Raw genomic sequence first — 17,992 nt, 5'->3', positions numbered from 1 at the left:
TATATATATATATATATATATATATATATATATATATATATATATATATATATTAATAGTGGCTTGGCTGAGAAGAAGAGACTTTTGAAATTTTAACTTAGCTTTATTTCACACAAGGAGGTATAATTTGTACAAGAAACAAATGATCATAAAAGATGTGTCAGTCTACATCGCGACACAAGGACAAAAGAGACAGAAATATTTCCCGTCTGTGATTTTACTATGAGATTTTGATAGGGATTTGTTTCACACGTGTCGATTTAGGAGCGGGAATCTTAGGTATCTCCAAAAGAATGTTGTAAGCATTGGGGATTTTTAGCCCTTCACTCGTCTGAATACTGAGATCATCAGTTTCCGAGAGGGCGTGTAGAATTAATTAAATAAAAAGTGAGAATTGAATTAGGAAATAAAAGATCATTTTAGAATGAATTTATATGGGCTAATTTCAAATAAAAATTAGGAAATTAATCGGGATTGAATTTAAATTTTAATATATCATTACATAAATATCGTTACATTTTATTTTAAAGATATTTAAGGTAACCTTCCCTAAGTTGACACATGTCATAGAAATCCCAATTAGAATCTCACAGCAAATTTCTGGCACTTACAACTGATGTCGCTATATAAATCGATGCATGTCTATATCATCGATATTCCCGTTACAAATATGAATCCCGTGGAAGAAATTGTAATTTTATTTCAAAAGTTTCGCCTTCTCTGTCAGGCTTTTGCAAAATTATGTTTATATATATGTAGATGCATATATTATTGTATATGCAAATAAATAAATATATGCATCTATTTATATACGTGCATATATATATATATATATATATAGTTATGGAAAATTCTCCACAAAATTCCTCAAAATCAACGGGTTCGCTGTAGTGGGTGTATTGACACAGTTGCCAGTCTCAATGAAAAATAAAGTCGGTTATTGAAACAAAAAGGCAACACATAGACGACAAATACACAAGCATAGCACATACAATGAACTGCACCACAGAAATAGCAAATTGGTAGTAAACAACCACAACAGCGCACGAAGCGGACAGACAACATCAGCAGGACAAAACTTTACACGAGCATTCACAATGATCCCTCAGGCATTTGCTATTTCACCTCTCCTCTCTTTAGCTATATTCAACCGTCGATTCACTATCGTACAATTGGCTACTTAGCACATGACTCGCTGCTACTTAAATACTCGACTCCAAGACTTAGAGCATGGTTCGATCCTCTAATTGCTTGAGCTCCACTCAAAGCGCTGTGCTTCTCTAGTCTGATTCAACTGACGCAACATTGACTGACTATGCGACTCACTTCATCTTAGCTTATAGGACTTTTATAGTACCCGAATCAAGGTACAGAAAGTTTTCGGTATAATTCGGATCGGTAAAATTCGCCTCCTATTGGTCCTATCGCCAATTCCTGAAGATTCTAGTATCATCCATTTTGTTTACAAACTCATCAAATTCGTTGCTAAGTTGCCAAAAGATCGTCAAAGCTGAGGATCATTGACTCGTCATTCATTCAGCATCCAATAGAGCTGTACATAAAACTGTCTTTCTCACGACTGTATTATATATATATATACAGGGTGTTGCCGAATTCGACCGACAAATTCAGAGGGGTGATAGTAGGCATCAGAAGGATAAAGAATCAGCATACAACATGAGTCCCCAAAGGACGTGTAATTGGTGAAAATCACAAAAATATAGAGAGTCGGAGAACTGTAGGAGACCGTAAAAAATTAATAAAAAAATAACAAAAGGTGTTTCAACTACGAATTTTTTTTCAGTGAAAGCACATTCTTAAAAGTTTTTTTTCATGCTGGTGATATGCTGATTTGAGGAACTAGGTGGTCGTAAATTACTGAAAACGGAAAAGTAGTTTAGAACCCATATTTAAAAAAAATTTTTAAACTTGAAAAAAAATTAAAGCTTGAAAATGTAAGGAATTTTATAGTCTATAATTCTATTATAGACTATAGTTTATAGTCTATTTTCTATAGTCTTATTATAGTCTATAGTCTATAATAAGAGTGTAGTGTGAGAACTGGGGAGTTTTAAAGATATTCAAGAAAAGCTAAAATGGGAACCAGAAAACTTCGCTGCAACATCAGTACCGATGTTCGCCGAGAGGGTTGTCTAATTCCAAAGGCAAATTCAAAGCAAGGATAATAGGCATTAAGTGGACGAAAAATTACCAAGAAACGTAGGGTCACAAGTAACGTTTATTCAGTGAAAATCGCAAAAACAGATGTCGAAAAGATGGCAAAAAAAGAACAGACGAAGAGAATGGCCCTATGAATGCGAGGATTAGGAACAAGGTAATCGGGAAGAAGCCATCTCATATGTAAATTTTCCATGCGTTCGAGAAAAATAAAAGCAGCGAGCAAATATCCATTAATGAGCATTGCAGAATTGATTGTCGTTATACTTCATTCGCAAACAACAAGTCAGATTTCACGAATGTAACTAAAATGTGCTGGTGCTCCATCATCACGCATTAACCAACAATTGTGGGTGTTTCCTGCAGTAAATTCGGAGGAACGTGCTGGAAGAAAACAAGGTACTTTTGCCGCTGAGGCTTTCAGGCAGAAGATACGGTCAAAATCGATGACTCTGCCCTGATGTTAATATCAAACTTGTGTTGAAAGTTCGACGAGATTGTGATGTGGGGATTTTCGAATTACCAAACATTCGCATTGTGCGTGTTGAAGACACCTTATCTCGTAAAGCAGGCTTCATCTGAGAATAAAACACTAGCAGAAAAGTATGCATCTTCCTGAATGGCATCAAGCATCCAGCGTGCGAACTCCACCCGATTTGTAATTTTCATTCAAAAACGTTATCTGCGATCCTATGTTTTCGGGTAATTTTTCATCTCTCAATGCCTACTAAACTTGCTCTGAATTTATCTTTCGAATTTGATAACACTCTCTGAGAACATCGGTACTGATGTTGCAGCGAGGTTTTCTGGTTTCCATTTTAGCTTTTCTTGAATATTTTTAAAACTCCTCAGTTCTCACACTACACGCTTATATCAAATTATAGACTTAAATTCAAATCCGCAAATTACCAGCATGAAAAAAAAAAACACCTTTTAAGAATGTGCTTTCACTTAAAAAAAATTCGTAGTTGAAACACCATTTGTTATTTTTTTATTAATTTTTTACAGACTCCTACAGTTCTCCGACTCTCCATATTTCTGCGATTTTCACTAATTACATGTCGTTTGGGACCCCATGTTGTATGGTGATTCCTTATCCTCCTGATGCCTACTATCACCCCTCTGATTTTGTTGGTCGAGTTTAGCAACACCCTGTATATATATATATATATATATATATATATATATATATATATATATATATATATATATATATATATATATATATATATATATATATATATATATATATATATATATTGTTTGAATTTCAAGGCGAATTTGGAATATATTGTTGGAAATTTACCAAAAAAATATTTTTAAAAAATAGCCAAAATTTACATGACGATTAAATTGATAGAGTTAAAAAGATAATTTTTTAAATTTTTAAACGATGTTAAATTTTTTTATGCAATGCTGTTTTCGTAAATTATTGCGGAAAACCCCCAAACTTCAACTTGATTTGTAATGAATTAGAATCATAATTAAAATTTCAAAAGAAATCACACTAAGACTCACATTTTCATCTTTCAAGGTATATATGTGCCAAATTTGATCACTGTAGGTCAAATGGTATGTGATTCAGAAATTTAACACATACACACTTTCACCTTTTTATTAATAGAGATTACTTGACGCTCATGTTAAGAAATGCTTTGAAATATTAACTTAAATAAAGTTACAAGGCTCGTACTTATTCCTTTTTCTAAAAATAATCTTCTGCCTCCCTAAAAGTAGTCTAAATAATTCAAAGCTGCTTTTTCTTTATTTCTTTTCGCTTTTTTAATTTTTTTTTTTTTTTTTTTTTTTTTTTTTGTCTGTCAATGATAATTACGAAACTTAGCATCCGAAAATCACCCGCTTCCTTCAAACTCAAAGCATTATTTTTTCTATGATGTCAATCTAATTATAGTTCTATTTCAAATCCCTTGCATTTCCACTATTTTCAATTTCTAGCAACGATAATCTACAAACTTTTAAACGTATTTAGTATCTTCACTAGAACGAGAAATAGATGAACGTCATTTTTGAAGCCACATGTGGCTTTATATCATACGGATCTTGTACTAATTAACAGTAATTAGAATATAATGAAGATGACAGTTGAGCTGAATGCCAAATTCTAACGCAAGAGCATTTCATTTTCAAACGCAAATTTAAAATAGGCCAGACGCTCGCGAAGATCATTCCATCATCAGAATAACATCATCGATATCGACCCTTAACGTGAGTGTAAATAAAAGTAAAAAGTAGCGTGAGCAATAACGCGAAAATATTCTTTGTAAATGGGGTGATTTCATTTTCAAAATATGGCAAAAGAATACACTCTTTCGGAATGACCCCTTCTTGTTGGCGATTTTGATCCAAAATCGATTTAAATTTGCCGCTGAAAAGTAAAGACCATCTGCAGAATTCTTCCCAGTAACATCATGCGTTTGAATCATCTTGTTCATACGCATGAGGGAGGCAAGCATAAGTTGAAAAATGAAATTAGAAATGCCCAATACAACAGAGTTAATTAAAATTTCGAGGCTGAAGTTTTAACAATTTTATTATTATTGTAATCCCCCAACTATGGGCAAAATGGGTTGACTCGGTAACCGCGGCAAAATGAACTTAATTACAGTATGGGGCTTAGTTATAGAAATGAAGCATTATAACAGATGATTGTGCTTATAAAATGGTGTGTGTTTTTACACAAATATTTAAGCAAAAATTTTAGTATACCAAATTTTCAAAAGGAACAAAAAAGTATGAAAATTTCTTCTAAGGGCTTACAGATTTATAACCAGTTCAGTCCAGTTATATTAACATCTCGTTTTTAATGCAACTCTAGAGCTATTTCGAGACGGGCCTTGTAATGTTGAACCGCGGACAGATGACGAGGACGAGCCTGATTTGGCACCTCCTCTCCAAATTTTCGCATCACACCAGCGAGAGGACATTTGGCCCCGACGGATTTAATGTGCACCAGAACTGTGCTTACACGGCGGATCTTGAACCCGAAACCTTACCAACAGGCCACTGTGACCTTAGATTTATAACCTCATATAGACAGACTATCAGATTGTCCTGCAACATTGTAATCGCGAATATTTGAAATTTACAGTTACTTTATACTTTTTAGTTCGTTTTAAAAGCTTGGTATATTAATTTTTTTTTTATTTAAATGATTAACCTATTTTGTAATTTGTAACCGATTTTAAACTAACTTCCAGTTAAGCTGCACTCGGCAAAATTTGTACCAAACAGACAAGAAAGTGAATTAATATTGTATTGTCATCCAGTTCTGATCTACGTTTAAAGTTTCAAGTCTCTAGCTCATCGTGAAGTAAGTTAAAAATCTATTGCAAAATGTGTCTGAAACAAATAAATTAACTAACTAACAACTGACAGATAAGAAAACGAGTTAATACAAAGTTGTTAAAAAATAACTTCTTTTAAATTAAAACATTTTTTGTTTTTTTCATCTGAGTACGGAGTTTTTTAAACAATATTTTGGGATTAATAACCGTCGATATTAGGGAATTCTATCTCCATAACTGTTTTGCACATTTGTCTGTTTTAAGTCTGTTAAAGATGCATACTTTGCAAAAGTTTTTTTCCCCGACATAAAATATCACCTCATTTTCCTTATTTTTGAAACCTGTTTAATTGTAAGAAGACGCTGTCGCGAATTACTAAAATATGTGACTAGAATCCCAAACGAGATCATTATGTCTATTCTTTTTTAGAATTATGATGATGTTCGAAATAAATCTGAAATAACTAAACTTGGTTACATAAGTGTTAGAAAGTTTTTAATTGCTGAAAGGTGTTTTTTCATTATTATTATTTAGCAATGAGGATTAGGAGATTATAAAAATTTGCTATGAAATTCGGTTCCTTTGATTTACAAAGTATTCCACTACACGGGTGCTCATTAAGTTCATCTGTAATTTAAAGATGCATAATTTTGTAAATTTGTGAGGCAGAAAGATTCTGATGAAAGAATCAGGAAGCTAAGAGGACGAAAAGTGATCATGATGAAAGAGTTGAAATTTTTAATCCTTATTGGCCACTATGAGGCACATTTCTATAACTTACAGCATATTTTCGTAACAAATAAATAAGTTTTTTTTTTTTTTGTCTTGTGACTTTTTTAAGCCAAGTTTTTGCGCAGTAGCTTCTGAGGGCAGAAGTCTGACTTCTAGCTCATATGAAGAAGAAACACGCACACACTCGCTTGCACAACCTCTTTTCACAGGGGGGTCCATTCACGCACCTCACAGATAGAAAGAACACAGCCATGCCCGAACCCGGGACGCCTAGATCACGGGAATGACGCTATACCCCTAGGCCGGGACGCCGGCAGTAAGTACTTAAAATATTTAATAATAAATTTAAAGTCGAAACTTGTTTTACAACTTTTGTATTTCTTTACTTGTAATGAGTGTCGAATTTTAACGACTTACAGTTTACGAATTAGACGTCACGACAGACAGTTGGTTTAACTACCAATAACATTAATTTTGCATTATAAACCTATTATAATTTAGTTGTTTCATTTTTAGTCCTCGGAAAGCATTAAATACAACAAACAACTAAAAAATAAATCGGAAAGCCGAAAAACGTAAAGGAAAAATCTATTAAAATTTGAATTAAATTTTGATGAACAAAATGAAAGTAACCAAATGTTTTACAATTAATGATGATTCAAGCCCTTATATTTGATTGTTAAAAAGTAAAGCATAATGAGAAGTAATTAAGATTATATATCCGTTTATTCAGGTATGAATTTTATTCAAATATCACTAATTGCAAATTTCTTAGCAAATTATAAAACATATTTAAGCTACACACATTACTGCAAACACAATTATTAATTGCTGCATTTGCTTTTACCTTAAAACTAAATAAAATTACTGTATTATTTAATTTTATTCATAGAAAATAAAATAAGTCATTTCAACTATTCAAATCATTCATCTATATGAAAATCACAGCCCATGCCAAATATAATTTTGAAATATAAATGAGTGATGCTCATAATAATATGCCCGATAAATTACTTTCCAAAAGCTATAAAATATTTAAAAAGGATAAATTTTCTGCAATAAAAATATATTTGATTCAGATAATGATTTTTTTTATCATTAAAGTTACATATATTTCCACTGGTATTGCATTTATTAAATGGTTCGACATTATATACAATTAGTTATATATTGTTACAAACCAGTAATTTGTTTTCAGCACGAATAGTGTCATAGTAAGAAAGACCGTTGTACGATCTGTCCTGTGCATGCCGAGCGGGTGCCGCGTCAATGACTTCAGAGCGTGGCGACAAACTTGGCGATCATTTGGCGGCTTGGCGAAGAAGTTGGCGACTTTGGCAACAAAATGGATCATACTGGAAAGTTCGAGAAGTTTCACGAGCCATCCAGTAGGAACCGAGATGCACCCAGAGACGCCCTGATTGGTCTGGAAGATTCTAGCTCCACCTCCCGGAACTATAAAAGACAGGCACTCTGAAGCTGCAGTGAAGTACCAGGAAAAGACCCAACTGATCCCTGCAGTTATAGACCCATATCCCTACTCTCTTCTGTCAGCAAAATTGCTGAACAGATAATTCTCAATAGATTAAATAATTACCTAGAAGAACATAATATACTAACACCTGAACAATTTGGATTTCGCCGTAACCTATCTACAACCCACCAATTAATTAGAGCAGTAGAATTCATTGAGGAAGGTTTTGAAAATAAACAAAAAACTGCAGCGGTTTTCCTTGACATTCAGAAAGCTTTTGACAGAGTTTGGCAAGATGGTCTTATATACAAGCTAATTAATTACAACATACCCCCACACCTTATCAAAATTATAATTTCTTACCTCAGTTACAGATCCTTTAAAATCAAGATAAACACTGAATTTTCGGAAGTAAAACCTATTCTTGCAGGTGTACCTCAAGGATCTAAACTAGGGCCAATTTTATTTTCCTTGTTTATTAATGATATCCCCAAGCAATTTAACACTATGTTGTGCATGTACGCTGATGACACTGCAATACTAGCTAGAAACAAAAATCAAAATTTCATTACCATAGCTTTAAACCGACATATTAAATCTCTTGAGGACTGGTTCGTCGAATGGAAAATTGAAATAAATGCTAGTAAAACTGAAGCTATAGTTTTTAATAAAAATAACTGTAAAAAGAATTTCTCCCCAGTTAAAATTAAAAATCAAACTGTCCCGTGGTCTAAGGAATGCAAATATTTAGGTGTTATTCTAGATAGTAAATTAACTTGGAAACCCCACTTTATTTACACAGCTAAAAAGTTTCGAGACCTAACTCGTAAATTTTATCCCTTAATTTCTCGAAACTCCAAAATGAGTAGACAAAATAAAATGCTTATTTACTCTGCCTACTTGCGTCCAGTATTAACTTATGCCTGCCCTGTGTGGAGATATGCTGCCAAGACTAATCTTAGACTTATTGAACGCCAGCAAAATAACTTAATTAGAAATTTCTGCAATATGAAATACTACATGTCCAATACAAATATGTACTTATGCCTAGACTATCCCCCTCTTAAAAAATTCATTAAAAATCTAGCCACTAACTTCTTTAAAAACATGGATAAGAATGAAAATGAAGCAATAGCTAAAATCCCTAAATATAAACCATGTACAAACTCTAGAAGACCCCGTAATATACTACTTTAATTTATCTCAGCCCCTTAGTTTTTCTTCCTAACTTTTATTTTTTCAAACTCAAATTATACTGTATCTCAATAGCCAATTCTAGCTCGCAAGCAGTAAAAACTTACTAAGCCCAACGGCAGCGTACCCCCCCCCCCCACCCTCACCCTAATATCAGACAATCACAATGAGTCCTGACACTCGTCATCTCCAAATTTCGTCGAAGACGGCCACGGCAAAGTATAGACAGCAAAGCACTGTGAAGTCTCTCCTTACCGGGGATAAGCCCCTGCCGGGGCTAGGCGCCCCGTCAACCCAACCATCAAGCTGCAGTGAAGTCGTGTGGATCGTCAGAAGTCGTGTGTGAGATGAGTCGGAGTCGCCGACAAGTAAAAGATTTTAGAGGATTAGACAGCAAGCAAGCTGCTGGACTAGCGATTAAGTGCGCTGTGTCATTACGATTGATTGACGGTATTTGTGGAAGAAAATTTTTGTAACAATATCATTAATGAATAATATAAATTAACAGTTGAAGATACTTTTAAGAGAAGAAAAATTGCGACTTTCTTATGAAATACATAATTCAAAATGTCCACAACTTTAGAAATTCTGAAAATTTTCTAAATACATTTAATGAATGAAATGTACGTTTAATGAATATATGATCATTAAATTATTAGTGAAATAAAAATCACTTTATGTACAACATCCTACGAAGAGAGAAAGAAAATTTAATATATGTAAGCTATAAAATCACTTATAATTTTTTATAGCACATATACGGAGGTTTTAAAAGGTGGGACGAGTTAGCAATAACATTATTTTATCATCCGAGTTAAAGTGGATTTCCTTTCGAAACATTTATAGAGCAGTATTCTAGTAAGTGTGATCACTAAAACACACTTTGTAATTGTCTTATTAACAAGTATAGCCCTCATTTCTATTTATGGAAGAGATAAATATTCAACAACTGTAACCATACAGTCCGTAAATGTGTAGCAGTAAAATAAAAATCTTGATTTAAAAAGCTATCTGAGATATAATGACCTTTCCCAATAGAAAGAAAACAAGATTTAAAGATTTGATGACTCAATGGTAAAGACTTGACTTGATTTTCAACAAAGAGAAATTCTTGTTACAAATTATATTTAAAATTAGTGGAAATTTTTCTAATATAACTACTCAATGGATATGATGTAATCTATACTACTATTATAAATGTGAAAGTTTGGATGGATGGATGGATGTTTGTTAGTCAATCACTCCAGAACGGCTGAACGGAATTGGATGAAATTTAGTACAGGGATAGATTATAGTCTGGAATAGGACACAGGCTGCTATTTATTCCTGTTAATTGAGTGGTTAATTTTTTATTAATTAAAAACTAACTTTCCCGCCAAAAGTCTTCATTTTCCCATTGCCAAATGAGTAGGGCTTCAGTTGTTTTTCTTTCCCACGCTAAAGAGGCTAGGCTTAACATGTTTTCGATCGAATATTTCAAATGATTCTATTCATTTTCTTAGTGTTTGATGCATTTAACATTAAAAATTGTTAATGAATCGATCTTTCGGATTCATTGTGAAGTACTTTTAAATTAAAATAAAACAGAATAAAGGAAATTAAAAATTTCTAATCTGCATTGCGTTACCCCAACTGGCGTTGAAAATTCACGCATTTGGAGTGTGTTCTGATTGTTGACAACTGTGTTTTCATTTTAATTAAAAGATAAAAAAAATTATGTGTATTATACTGTTGTAACTATCTCAATCTAGATCGATAAATAAAATAGACTTGACTTGATTTTAAAGAAACACGGAGTTGATTTGCTGTTTTGTTTTATTTCAGGTATACTATGTAAATAAATTGTTTTTAGGTTAGTTGAGTGTTTTTGTAATTAAATTGTATTTATGTTAGCTATATATTTTTCGTATATGCGTATAGTTTTAAGTGCATCTTTTTTTAGGTTAGTTTTTTTTTTTTTTTTTTTTTTTGTTATTATTTGATAGTTTTTTGAAATGCCCAGAAAACGCAAATCTAATCTTTCGAAGAGGAGTAATAAAGCTCGGGCTATGAAAATAGCTAGAAGATCTGTTTGCAATTTTAGTGAGCACTTGCGGATTATCAAACCTCCTCCAGCTGTGGGATAAATACAAGGACGCTTTATCAGAAGATATCGTGCATAGGCTGGATGGTACACAAATGACCTAATCATTAACGAAGCTTTGGTATTGATTGAGGATAAAATGATTTCCATATCTGAAAAATCTCTCGCTGATTTCAGCCTACCCCCACCGCAGCGAAGGTGGGAATTATCAGGCGAAGTTGAGAAGGAGCTAAACTACTACACCGCGTTTTTAGAAGCGAATGTCAAGGAAATGACACTACGATTACTTCCCAAGCAGCATCAAGTCTACGAAACGATTCTGAACCGAGTAAATAGTGGAGAGGAGGGATTATTCTTTCTTGAAGTACCAGGGGATACATGTAAGATGTTTGTGCTGAATCTCCTGCTAGCCAACACCGCAATATAGCTCTGGCTCTACCTTTCTCGGGCATTGCTGTAACTTTGCTTAACGGTGGCCGGACTACACATTCCGTTTTCAAATTAATCTTGCAAGCAAAGATACCCCAACATGCAACGTCACCAAAAATAGCGGCCGGGGAGTCCTTTTGCAGCAGTGCAAGTTAATAGTATGGGACGAGTGCACAATGGCACATAAGCATGCATTAGAGGCGTTCAACCACAGCCTGCAGGACATCCGCGGCAGCCAGGCGGTGATGGGCGGCGTTGTCGTTTTGCTCGCAGGGGATTTTAGACAGGCACTGCTGACAGCTGATCAGACCGTCAGTTTTCATACATATACATCAAAATTTCCGAAGTCGCGGGTAATGGCTAGTATTTTATAAATAAAAAGAAAATTTTGAAATTTTAAAAAATCATGTAAATAATTTTGGTGCGAAAATATTTTCAGAAATGATCGTCGAACCATATCGAAATCTCGATTGCTTTTAAATTATTTATTAAAATTCGATTTAAATTTGAGTAAAAAAATACTTCAAGGTCTCACATTTGGTAATTATATGTCAAGCGATCTACCCTAGAATACGGCCACATATATAAACATACACATAATCTCATAATATTAATTGAGATATTGCATAATCGGCTTTAAATGTGGATGATTCTTTCATCAAAAAGGCATGATGAGGAAAAATCATTGAAAAGTTTATGTATAGAAATTGTACGAAATCCTTTCGGAAAATTAATGAAATTTTGTGAAAATCTGAAATTTTGATTAAAAATACTATTCCAAAAGGTCTTAAATGAGGTATTTGCTGAATTGTCCGTGAGAGAATTTTTGTACATTATAAAGATGTGAAATAAATAAACATGTCATTGATTTCGTACTTACAAAACATTAGATAAATGCATACAATCCATTTATATCAGTTCTTTTTGTTAAAAAAAAGAATGGCCTTAAGTTATATATAAAACGTAAACGTTACTCCGGATTTTTTTTTAGGTTAAAAGCAGATAGATATCAATATCATTAAATGATACATTTAGTATAACTAATTTAAAATTCAAATATGGAATATATCCAAAAATGCTTTATCTTATTAATATATCAAAAACATAAATTGAAATTTCAAATTACATTAGAAACAAAACTATTAAAAATACTCCACATTTCATAATAACGACGACTTTTGCTCTGCTTGTTTGGGGGATATTATCGGCCTTATATCCGAAAAAATTTCATGATAGCACTTGATAAAAATATAAGAATGAATGATAACATTGATGACAAAATCACTCAAAATATGTTTGCGATACACAGTTCACTGAATTTAATTAAAAAAAGTTTTCTTTACTTGAAAAAAAAATTATTTTTATACTCGATGTACAAGCTTGTATGCTTTATATATACCTAAATAATTGTTCCTTTCTTCCACTTCATGCTCAAAGCTCAAAAAGTTTTTAAAAATTGTGATTTGCACGATTACTCTTCACAAATTTCGCTGCATAATTCATAACGAGCTGTTTCAACGAGCCTTTAATGTCAGAACCAATATTATGATTCCCTCGAGTGGGCACCTCATATTGAGGATGAGAAGCTTCCGATATGGTGGTTGGTTCTCGCCACCCTTGAAGTGAAGACCCAGACCGACCCATTCCACCCAGAAAGGGTTTAGGGAGAAAAGGACCGGCCAGGAGCAAAATCCAGCAGCACCCAGGAGGCCCACCGGGCCAGTCCCCCGGGAGGGTAGCACACGGAATCCTCCAACGACCACGCGAACGACACCGGGCACCAGAGGCAACCCGGGCCCGTCACCGTACCTCCCGTGGGAATTCATTTAAAACTTTTACTTTTACAAACATTGCCGGAACAGTGTCAGTTTTTGATTACATTATTGTGTGCACATTTCACATTCAACCCACTTCAGTGGGAAGTACTTATTAAATACAGCACTCAACCCACAATGGTGAGGATATATAAATAGAGCATAGATTATAATAACATTTTCACAACCCACAGAGTGGTGAGTTCACTTTGTACACATGAGTGGTTGATATCACTGCTTCTGCAAAATAAACACTATGAACTGGGACAGTACGGACAGCTTGGCGAGCCGGAGGAGATGGGCAGCGCTCGCCGGTTCGCGACTAATGGAGACTAACAGTTAATATTTGTATATTTATTTATATTTGATATTTTTATTTGGTATTATTTATATTTGATATTATATATACTCAATTGTTTATATATTATTTGTGTTTTATTGCTCTATTAAATCCTTAGCTTTTAGGTAGTTGGAGACTATTGTAAAGTTTTAAGAAGAATACTAATTTAGGTTTGTATTCAGGTAGTATTTTTAATTTTAAGCTAATGTCCCTTAACCTTGATCTCCATCACATCTCATTTTATCATCACTCCCCTTTTCTACTATTATGTTGGAATTAGTTTTATTGCTTTTTCTTTCTTTTTCATGTATAAGAACTCAATTGTTGTCAGGTATAAGAACAGGAATCATCTTAAAGAAGTGGAGGGGGATCACAAAAACAGTTTGTGTGTTTTACTATCTTTTAATTTATTAATTCACTAGTTATTACTAATCAACAGCAATTACTAATCCCAGCAGCAATAGTGATAGTTGAGCTGGGTAATTTTTTTCATTTTTTTACTATCCCGTGTTCTAATTTTATCATCTCAAAGTCCATATTATTTTATATATGGGGAATGATCGATGGATTAATTAGATATTATTGCTATCCCATCCTCCCGCTTTCATCCGCACAGTCCCTCACAACGCCACTAAAATAAAATTAACAAAAGCTCACAAAAAATCCTAAAATATGAAACACAGAATACAAAGCAATAATTAAAATAATATATATACTCTTTTAATGAAATTATCCAGTTATATACAGTTTAAAATACGTCCCAACTCTTCCCCGAGGGTACCGGCCCAGGCTGAGGATTATGGAGTGAATTTTCCACTCATATTAAAATGAATCAATCACCTCTCGCATTCGTTCTATTACATAAACTTCAAACCCTAATGAAAATAATCCTTCACCCCCTAAGGGCAACTCATATAAAGAAAATCTCGGGTCGCTCGTACAATACTTATTTCGTAGCGATTCAGTTAATCAAATGTATACATATATTCGACCTAGGTGCCAGTTAGGGGGCATAAGAAAACCTAAATTTACACATGTTTAAATTTACCTATTAACCAGGCATATAAAAGGTCCTCAGCCAAAAATCATTATGAAAAGGAAAAGTAAATAAATTAAAGATAAATTAATCAAATAATTTTAAATAAAAATTCCTTAAGTAATCAGAAATCAATTAAGAAAAATTCCCAAATATCTCACACCTTGACAAGGCAAGGATGTAATGTTAAATATTAAATCGATTAAAACCTGCTATTATTAAAATCCTTATAATAAAATATAATCGATAATATCCGGCCCTATAACCATCTTTATGCCAGTTTCTCTAATCCGGAGTGTCAGACCGAGTTCTATCGTCTCCCAACTTTCCAGGACGACCCCTGTGGAGAGGTGTTAAGTCTCTTCTAGTTTAAGATCTTATAACACAACTGCCGACGAGAGACAAATAAAAAATTTTATTCTTTTTATTTTGAGTGGAGAGCATTAATGCAATGTTTTAGTTAAAATATGTTAAAAATATTTTATAAATCACTAGTTAAAATACCCATTAAACAACATATTTAGGAAATTACTAATAGTCAATGTGATAAAAATCTAAAATCGCTAAAAAATCGCAATAGTTAAAAATAATAATATAAAATATTAAAACTTCCTTTCCAAGACCGAGGAAACCCATTTATCTCCAACAAGGCCTGACACCTCTTATCCCCTATGAGAACACCGCCACGCGGGCCCGAGGCCCCTCCCTCAGACACCCCACCCGACAGAAATTCTGCCAGAAGCGGGGCTGAGAAAATTGGGAACCCCGAAGACACCACACAGCAAGCTGTTTCCCGATCATACATACTTCTCCCACTCTATTACAATTACTTAAAAAAATTTCTTTTCGTTGAATTAAATTCGGATAAAATTTAAAAATTTGCCAAAAACATCTCGGGCATTTAGTCTCCAGTTCTGGTTAGGGTGTCGCAAATCCCGGCACTAATTTTATATGCTTCTCTAATTCTGTCGATAGTCAAATTGTTTCCGATGAGTCCCTTTAACCAAATCTTTTTGTTTGCCGAAGCTGGTTTAGTAAGATGGAACCCATCGGTAAATTTATAGTCGAAGACAAAATGATCAGCATCTTCCAGTTTACCATAGAAGGAGTTAGGAGAATTAAGAAATTTAAACCGAAAAAGATATGATGGAAATGGACCATGCCTACTAATAAAAAATATTAAAAATTTGTTATGTATTAAAAATCTTGGACCCGTCCAATCTAGAAATTCCCTCACTCGTTCTCCTGATGTTGAATTGTAGTCGTACCAGTACTCCCTCCATTTGTCTTGAATATATTTATTAATTCTTAATTTGATATATGAATAAAGGACAGGGATAAATGTTTCCATTCCTGTAGTTGTTGCTTGTTTGGCTAACTGGTCGGCTCTTTCATTCCCACTGATACCTATATGGACCTTTATCCAGCACAGACCAACCAGTTCCCTAGTTTCGTATATTATCTTTTTAACACAGCTGTCTGTATAAATATTTATTTTACATCTTCTTTTTAATGCCCAGGCAGCTGCAAAATCGATAGCTGCAAGTTCAACCTGAAACACTGAATTATAATTATGTAATTTAAAGCAAAAGTCTAAAACATTTTCGTTATCTTTGGAGATACACACAGCGAATTAGACTTCTCCATCCAATTTGGATCCGTCCGTGTGTACATCATAATCACTATCTTCAAGTTTTTCTTCTAGTTTTATAGTTCTATTTTCCATCGGCAATTCGTTTATAAGGATAAATTTATCAATATTATTTGTTCTAATTATATCAAAATAGTTATTAGAGCTTCCGCCCCAGATCTGGAATTTAATGTAATTAGCTAAAGCAGTTATATGCAGAGGAGGGAGACCTATGAGAACGTTGAGTACGTTCGTGGACGTGTAAGCGTTAGTCATTTTTGTTAAAAATATTCGTTGGGTTCTAAGGAGCCTGGTTATTTGCATTTTAGTTAGTGACCCTCTCCAGATTTCTGAACCATAGAGGAGGGTTTTTTCAATAACCGTTAGGTACTAAGTTTTTGTGATATTTTTCTCTAGGCTCCGTTTTGATAACTTTATTAAAATTGGTAGTTAAAAGAAGGCGTTTATTTAAAAGCGATAAAATGTGGGTGATCCATGTTAATTTATTGTCAATATGAATTCCCAAAATTTTAAGACTATCGCCAATCTTTACTGGGATGTTATTAATTTTAAAGATAGGGTTCCTATTAAAAACTGTGGTATTTCTCTTGGTATGTTTTCTTGAAGATACACTCCGGAAAACAACGGCCTGAGATTTGTCAACGGAGAGTTGTAATTTTAATTTTAATTAATTTAATTAATTAAGAGTGCATTTTATTAAGTTCAATATTCGTTGAACACTCCAATGGGGTCAATTCATGTGACGTAAAAGTCACATGTCATGAGCTATCCGCGCATGGCATTTAAGTTTCATCCCCACCGCTTTCGTCGATTAGTCTGCCATTAACGTTCTCCGCCGAGTATGAAGCGGATTTTTTTGTTCACATTTGAAGTTATAATTTTTGAATCATTTTCTTTCCTCTTATTATGTGTTAAAAGAGGAAATACTGGTGTGCTGATGGATACTTTAATGCGAAACACAAGAGTGGCCGTCATGATAAAATGTTTTCTTATTTTCATTTCAACAATCCTGCATAGTTTTGGTACCTTTGGTATAGATTTTTTCAAGCCTTCGAAGTCGGTGATGTGCTTCGATCATTTTGAAGAATCCATTTATTAAATCGTAAATGGAATTCCAGTAATCGCAAATGTTTCAGTAAAAAAGAAATCGGTAAGCGATTTGCCAACAAAAACAATCAAACAAAATCGTGAGAGCATTTCTAATTCACTTTATTCACATTTGATGAAATTTCTGATAATTTTGAATATGCTCAGAAGGTTTAAAAATGTTTACATGAATATTACATTGTGTTTTCTAAAATATCTTATCTAAATTTAATTAATGTAAGTAAACAAACTCCTGCTGCAAAAATAACAACTGCTATAATTCTAAACTTAGGTGGAAGTGAATAAATTTCTTGAAGATTTATTTAATAAGTGAAATCTTTACTAACTACTGAAAATTGAATTTCCTTATTGACTGTTATAATATATATATAATTGATGTATTTTATTAAACGTGCTCTTAATTTGATAAATTGAATGCTATATATAAGAAATATATATATATATTTAAGTTTTGAAAACACATGTAATTTAATTAAGTATATAAATTAGTTAAGTATAAAAACCATTAATTAATGTCAAATAATTTTTGTATTTGATTTTTAATATTTGGCATTATAATAAAATGCATTATGAGGTTTTACTTTTTTATTATGAACCTTAAAGTTTTCTTTATCTTTTAGTAATTCATGTTATTCAGTTATTGCTGGGT

The sequence above is a fragment of the Argiope bruennichi genome, chromosome 9 (assembly GCF_947563725.1).
Source record: "Argiope bruennichi chromosome 9, qqArgBrue1.1, whole genome shotgun sequence".
Taxonomy (NCBI): Eukaryota; Metazoa; Arthropoda; class Arachnida; order Araneae; family Araneidae; genus Argiope; species Argiope bruennichi.
The sequence above is the reverse complement of the archived record's forward strand: the minus strand, read 5'-3'. Positions refer to the sequence as shown.